Genomic DNA, 7970 nt, shown 5'->3' on the forward strand with positions numbered 1-7970 from the left:
AGTCCGACTCCCAGGCTCTCCACATGCACCACGCGGTAGGCTAGGAAGAGTGTGCCAAATCGGTGCACGTTCAGATACAGCAGGCGCTCTGACTGCTGACTCCTACCAGACACTGTCTGCCTATGCTGTGCTAGGCTGTAGCTCAAGCTGCTGCTGCATACCTACGTAGCTACGCGGAGATACACACACGCCGCACTAAAACTGATTGAACTGTAGGCACAAACCGTGGATCATGCAGTCAGTCTGACGTGAAGGGTGAAGACGTGCGCTCACAAGTCAAACCCTGTTATGTGTCCAATCTCGGCAGCCAGTGGCCAGGCATCGGTCAGAGACCAGAGCTACACTGCACGCATTGCACTGGGCACCAGCACTCAGCAGCGACGAAGCCAGCACGAGGCTGCCCTTTCCTTGCGTCACGCAAAGGCATGCACGTGAGGCCCTAATGACGTCAATCCGTGACCGCGTAGTTCACTGGTGGCTGTGCCCAAGGCCCCTCTCGCCGTTCTCCTTGTTCAATCTTGAAACACAAGCACGCGGGGAACCTCGTGTTCCCTTCGACCTCCGAATCTTCTCCGATCAGCGCAATGTGGTCTGTTGGCAGTGCTGGAATGGCCGTAGCCCGTACTACTGCTGATGTGTAGAGACTCCTGACAACAATCTTGGTCCAGTGTGGCGCATCGCAGCTAGTACAGACACACATGCACGGTAGTTGCTGTCTGAGCTCAAGAGGTAGGCTAGGTATGCTAGGCTTCACAACGAACCAATGACAATTTAAAAATTCATGTGTCCAGAAAGTCGTGGCAACAAATCTGTCTTATTCTGATTTTCAACGCTGTATACCAGGTATACATGATGTAGTGCTAGATGCTGTACTGGTAGACCATGGTAGACGTCACGTGGGGTGTCGATAGTGTGATGTATATGTATGAGTGGCACTCCATCATACTTCATCAGTCTGATATATCTCTGACTCTATACTGTGTAAACTAACTGTTGTCCTACATTAATTTTAGCATTCCTTTGCACAGAATGATAATGACTGACTCACTGTATAATTCTCGCAGCACACGCATATTCTAGCTCGTTGCGCGCGTGTGATTTCCCGCGGACCTGCTGAATGCCATACACGGTAGTGTACGGACGGGTTACGTAGATCTACGTGTACGTAACATATGCACAGAAGGCTTGCGAGTTACGCACTGAGTCTAGACTTGCTGTGTCCCGGGTTTACGCACACCATGGCACACCGCGCCGTACCCAGGTACCTGGTCTGAACAGGCATGCTAGGCATGGCAGTCATTCCCAAACCCGCGCGTGTAACGTACTTATCCACATAAAACAATGTTGACCCAGCTGACCTTGGCTTGAGATATGGGTATACCATGTATACGTGTACGGTGTAGGGTAGCGCTATAGCGTGGATAAATCAGCCGCCGACAAGTCACACATTCATAGTGATTTCCTTCAAAGATAAATCTCCGGATGACCGGGCAATCAGAGGGTGTAAATTTCCTCAGGGAAGACGTCAGAGGATTTTATTTGCTCTATCGCTTGTCGCAGTAGATTGTGGCCAAATCTGAGATGAGGTGGCTCGCCTGCAGTGTAGGACCCCCGGATAGATTTAGCACTGATAATGGAAGATGTGATGGTACTGGGGAGTGGGGTAGCCTGATGAACGTCATGTTCGACGCAACAAATGATGGCCGGTTGGTCGAGGAAACGTTTGTGCGTTGGAGGAAGTAAAACGATCAGTGATTGGGTGAGCTACTGGAGTCCTCAGAGTTTTCTTCTCGTGACGTGAGGTTATTATTATACTAGTATCATTTTCTTTGTGCTTGAGAAGTTGACTTCTTCGGGCGCCATTGACTCGAGACAATGCTGCGCGAATGCGTAGACAATGCTGCGCGTGTTTCACTGCGTGTGTCGTTGCGTACGCACACCCCTGTATCAGTCTTGTCTGCGGATAGAGAACGATTGATGCGACAAGTGTTCTGTTACAGCTTCGAGCTCTGCCTTCCCGTCACCACTGGCACTAGTCCTAGTGCTCCTGTACATGTATTACTAGTATTCAGTGCGTGTATTGGCACACCACAAAACGTCATTGGCACTATGCTGCTGGGTAGGAGCTCATGATGACCGATACTGCGATAGGAAAGATTGCTGCCTCTACTCTATCAGTGTTCCATGACTTGCGTGGTCTTTGTGCTGATCGCGAAATGGTTCTGCTTTTTATTGCTTGATAAAGTAAGTTCTCCTTGACGGCTTGAGGCCTTCTCCCTGAGCGAAGGCGGCTACGATTTCTTTGAAGTTTGTTTCGTCGCCAATTGGAATGGAACAGCCGGCGACATGCACACGTAGATATGGACGCCAAACGGATGGGCCACTGTAGATCGCAACAAGGCTTGGGTGTCTGGGGCACGAGGCTCGACTACGACATAGGATTCAGGAAGTCGTCACAACTCTCACTGGTAATTGCACGTACATCCTGAACTGAACTAACTTGCGTCTACGGTGCGTAGCGTCGCTATTCAGAAGGTCGAGGGTCCATTCGCTCTACGATCATGTACAAGCGCGTTTCCCTTGCACAAGGTGGCGAGTGGTCGTCTGCGGCTGGAGTTTCAGCAGAGACCTGACGGATGTCACGGTGACGTTCTAAAACTTCAAAGCAAATAGCCAGTCCCCAAGGACATTCACGTTCACTCCACCGCGGGCCCTGTCAATAGCAGGTACATGGTTTCGCGCGTTAGCAAACTGGTTGTTCTTTTGCTTCTGTCAACATGGTCCCTGTGCTAGAGTCCCTTGGGTTGTTGAGTTAGTGCAATTATTTGCAGCTGCCATTTCAGATGGTTACAAGGTGGCCTGGCTTGGCTTGAAGAAATAGAATTCCGTGTCCATTTTCAACAGAACGGATCGTGTGACCACCAAGGTAGAGGGCACTAGGCCCGAACGTTAAAGTGACCTTTACTAACACCTTATACTTAGTCTTTTACAGTTACCCGCACAGAGGTTTGGGCTGCTGTTAAGGTTTAGATGTATTTGAAGTGCGCACATGAAATCAGGGGACTCAGTGCCATACAGGTAGGATCGATAATAATTATACTGTATCACAGTGTATGCCTGTGCGGGTGGCGCAAAGCTACTGCACCAGTATCAGAATGACTGTAGCTACCATGGCCGTAGCTGTTGGACATGTATAGTGAACCTTGAGCATCGTATACATGGTATACGTCACGTACCATATGGATTCTCTCCCGGGATCTTGACTGTCTTTGCTTTGCACCCTTCTTTTCCCTGTTCGCCGATAAGTTGCCCTCGTTCGTTACGCACAACCCCTTGGTGTTTCATAACAGGGTTCCGGCAAATGCTATTATTTCAGACTGCTATAAGGCGCGTGTGTACTATTACATGATATCTCATGCGTTCGTGCCAATTCTCAAAGCGACAAAACTAGGAGGTGAAGTGACATGATGATGGGGGCAACGTTGGGTTGGACATATTTGACCCAGCCGCACAATCGTGCACGCAACCTTTAAGGAACGTGCCATCTCTCCCTTGCCCTGCGTACAGAAATCCATGACCTGCATGTGGTTCTGCGGCTCACCTTTTCGACTTTATGCCAGTATGGCTCGCCTCCGGATCTATTACTATACTCGGGGCACTATGTCTTATACCGTACCAGTACAAATGAAGGTAGTGTCAACTCATTGCGGGTAGGTGTACCATGACGCCAAATCTCCAATACACCCGAGCCAGATAGACATTTCTGTCGCAATGGAGTACAATTACTACAAAACGCAACATCATAAGCTTGTGTCAAAGCAACAATGCCCACCAACCACGTTCGATGTTAGTGCACACCACCCGTATTCCCGTAAGCCAACACTCGGAGGCCTCGGAGGCGAGGGCGGGAAGAGTTGTTCCTTTCGCCCCAGGCTTCCCCAGTAACACAGTCATGCACCTGGAGCTAGCTGACTGGAGTCTTCACTTCACTCAGTCTTCAGTGTGTGGGTACTGAGCACTGGGGCCATGCGGCATGCCATGCCATGCCAGGGGGCGGGGGGAAGTACTCTCGTGGACATGGACATCCAGTCGACTGACTGGGGCCGGCGCCCGGCCCCTCACTGGCCTCAGCGCGTGCAGAACGTGAGTCGTTGCATGTAGGGCACGTAATCGTTGATCCGGCCGATGCGATCAGCAGCGCATGCTCGCGTGTATGTACTGCTTACCGATATTATTAATATCGATGGCCAGCGCTCTGGTCTAGCCTGGGGCCGCTAGACGTCACGTGCGACCGGATTTCCATGTCCACGACAGTACAATATCAGGTACTGCTACTGAGTACCGTAGCTCAGACTCAGAGCATTATTACTGCCATTACTGAGAGCATCCTGTGCCTCACCAGTTTCGATTTTGGAACAACTACCACTGCTGCATTGGCTGTGCCAGCAGTGGTAGTTTGTACATGTACATGTAGGTCATCCACGCTAGGGTCCGGCGGATTCTGCGGGCAGAACAATTGGCAGAATTCGGTACTTTTTCTAGTAAGTTTCATGCATGTTTGGTATGTGGATAAAAAAAATGGAGCAGAATTCGAGGATATGCCCGCCATAAGGTTTGTATGGTTCTGCCAATTTCACTGCTTTTTGAGCAGAATCTGCCACCTTTTCGAGCAGAATCCGCCGGTCCCTAATCCACGCCCAACTGATTACAACTCAGCCATTCACACATCCGGAAAGCTCACTACATGTACAGTGTATACATGACATAATTATTTCAATAAATGAGCGGAATTTTATAGAACAGGAAAAGGACCAAGGAACTACATGTACAAGTAATAATTAGTTACGCTACTTGTACAATGTCCACTAACACCACCAGTTACTAAACAATCAGCTCATGCGATAACCACGTCATTGCACGACACTGTCCGACGGTCTGACGTTCTACAACTAACTATTACTTGTAGTTCCTTGGTCCTTTTCTTTTCCCTAAATTTATCCTTGACTCTCCATCCGAGTCCACTCTTGCACACCTGATGAGCGGAATTTTAAAAGACATTAGAAATATGGGTTTCATTTGACCCGACGGGATTGTTTTCTCGTAACTCTGAGTTTCAATTATTTGTCCAATCACTTGCCCAACTGCCATGTTAGTTGTTACTCAGAGCTACAGCGAAACAAAGTTTCCCCACCATTGTGAACTTGTGTATGTGATAGTACATGTAACGTTACGTGTAGGAGTAGAGACATCACTCTACATGAAAAGAAGAAACGTCCGTCAAAATACATGGCATGGAGTTTATAATAATACTCGAAGTACAAACCAACAGCAACTTTCATGTACATGTACGTGTACAAGAGGAAGGATCAACATGTTACCAGTTTTGACCAAGAGTCCACCACGGTAAGAAATGAATAATATTATTATTGGCTCGCCATCCGATGGCAACTTTGTTTTGTATGCTACTCGTAATGCCCAACATTCCCTACATCCGGACTCAACTCCAACTCCTGACAGCTACAACAGAATTTACTACTCACGTACATGTACGTGAGTCTCGTAGCCTCTTTTACGGGCAAAATAAACACAATTTTCCCAAGTGTTCCAAAAACTTCAACTCAAAGTTCTAGAAAGAAAGAAAAAAAGAAAAAAAACACGCAAAAAAAACAAAACAGCACAGCATGCACGTGAGTACACGCACTGTCAGCTAGCTGTTCACGCAATTGTTAGACTGACAGCATGAAACAACACACTGTGTTCGAAAACAGTGACTGTTTACAGCTGACGAGCTGAGAGAAGGACGCCGTGGGCAGAAGTTGGAAAAAAAATGAAAAAGAAGAAGAAGTTTTTATACAAGTTAAAAAAGAGCGAAGACAACAAGACGACATCAGGAGTAGTCTCCTAACCCCCTAGCATAACGAGGGTCAGAACCGGGTGCGATACCCATATGGTTCAAATGGTCCGCAGGGACCGGGGCTCTGCCAACCGCGGAAGGTTGTAGTAAGGTCACTGTTTTCGAACACAGTGTCCTCCTCCTTGTTTCATGCTGTCAATCTAACAATTGCATGTAGAAAGTACTAGCAGGACTACTACTAGTAGTCCTGCTAGTCACTACATACAGTACCAGTGGGCAGTAGTTGGAAAGAGAAAGAAAAAAGAGTGTAAAAAGAGCAGAAAGACGAACAATTCAGAACTAAAGCTACACATTTTATGAGGACTGAGTATCAAGAAGACATCCAGGAGCGAGCAAAGAATACACGACTGACGGTACAACAACAGGAAGGCAAGTCGATCCCTAGAATACAGAGCCTCAGAGGGTCAGAACTGGGGCAACACCCATACGGAATACTGAGATGGTCGCAAGACCGGGCCCGCGGGGCTCTGCCAACCGTGGATGATGGTTGAACTACATGTAGTACAATGTCATGTAGAAAGGTCACCGACTGTCCGTTTCCGAACACGGGTCGGTAGTCCTCCACCTTGTCATGTAGACTCTACATGCTGTCGACCAACAACATAGTCACTACAACTAAGTTACTTTCAAAGTCTACATTGTCACAGTACTAGTAGTAGTAGTAGTAGATCATTATTTTTAACTTGCTACAATCTGACTGAGTTTTCTACATGAACCATTCAGCATTGAATGTTTTTCGTGTGACTGTGAGCCACTAGCGATACTAGTACACTACTGGTGGTATAATATAACCCAATACTAGTTCAGAACTAGTATTAGAGAAACCTTGTTATTCATGCTGTCAATCTAACAATAGCACACTACTGCAGTAGCAGTGAATTCCAGTTAGAAATGTCAGTGACTGATAATAATTATTATGAGTGGGTCGAGGAAGCTTTGTACAGTCAAATCTGTCGTAAGCGACCGCCCCTTGGTGCAAGAAAAAGCGGTCGCTTACGGCAGATGGTCTCTTACGGCAGATGTATGGTAAATCCGGCACACCAGGTATATGCTTCCATGTACTCAAATCGACGAGGATAATGTGATTTTTAATATCATTTTTTGGATATTCAACGACGACCATACCCGGAAAGTACGCGTATGCGACACGGCAGTAGATCGACACTGCCTGGACTTGAGAGCTACAGCACAGCCTCAGTACAGGCCAGGCGCCAGTCGATCGCACTTGCAAGACAGCGCATTTTCACACTTTGCAGTTGACAGCGCTCTGGCAAGTACAGTTTCGCACCTTACTGAACCTGGGTCGCGGTCGCTTACAGCAGATTTGAATGCAGCCACCGTGCATGAAATCGCGGTCGCTGGTCGCGCACAGCAGATGGTCGTTCTGGACAGATCAGTTTGTATGTGAAACCGTCGGTGCACGGAAAATCGGTCGCTAACGGTAGATGGTCGCCTACAGCAGAGGTCGCTAACGGCAGATTTGACTGTATTGCTAAAAGTGAATAAGTTAGTTCCTAGTACAGTACTACTAGTCAGTAGTACAGTCCGTATCGCCTATAAGGGTGGCGGCTATAGTAATATACCGGATATAGTGATCAATTTCTCAAATTCATTTTCATTTGTCATAACTAAGTATACACAGTTATCGCGTATAGTAATAATCGTCTATAGTAATATAATTATCGCCTATAGTGATCAAATTCATATTTCAAAAGATGTTTATTACACTATTTTTGCATCGGTTATAGTGATTGATGTGAAATCAAGCGATGTCAGAGGAGAACAGGGTATTACTTCTTCGTGAAGAACTTGTCCAGTGAGTGTTGTGTGGTGAGTTTTGCTTGTATAAGTTGCTAAAATATGCCTCCATCATGAGGAAATCCTGATTTTGTGTGTCCGGAGCTACAGCCAGCTACATGACATTGTACATGTATGTAGTGCGTATGTGCACGGCGCGCTGAGTCGTTTGACACCCCACTCGCATACATTGCATGCAGTATCGGTCATAGTAATATATCGCTTATAGTGATAAAATGCTCAAAATCAAACACCAACG

This window comes from Sycon ciliatum, chromosome 5, assembly GCF_964019385.1.
Source record: "Sycon ciliatum chromosome 5, ocSycCili1.1, whole genome shotgun sequence".
Classification (NCBI taxonomy): domain Eukaryota; kingdom Metazoa; phylum Porifera; class Calcarea; order Leucosolenida; family Sycettidae; genus Sycon; species Sycon ciliatum.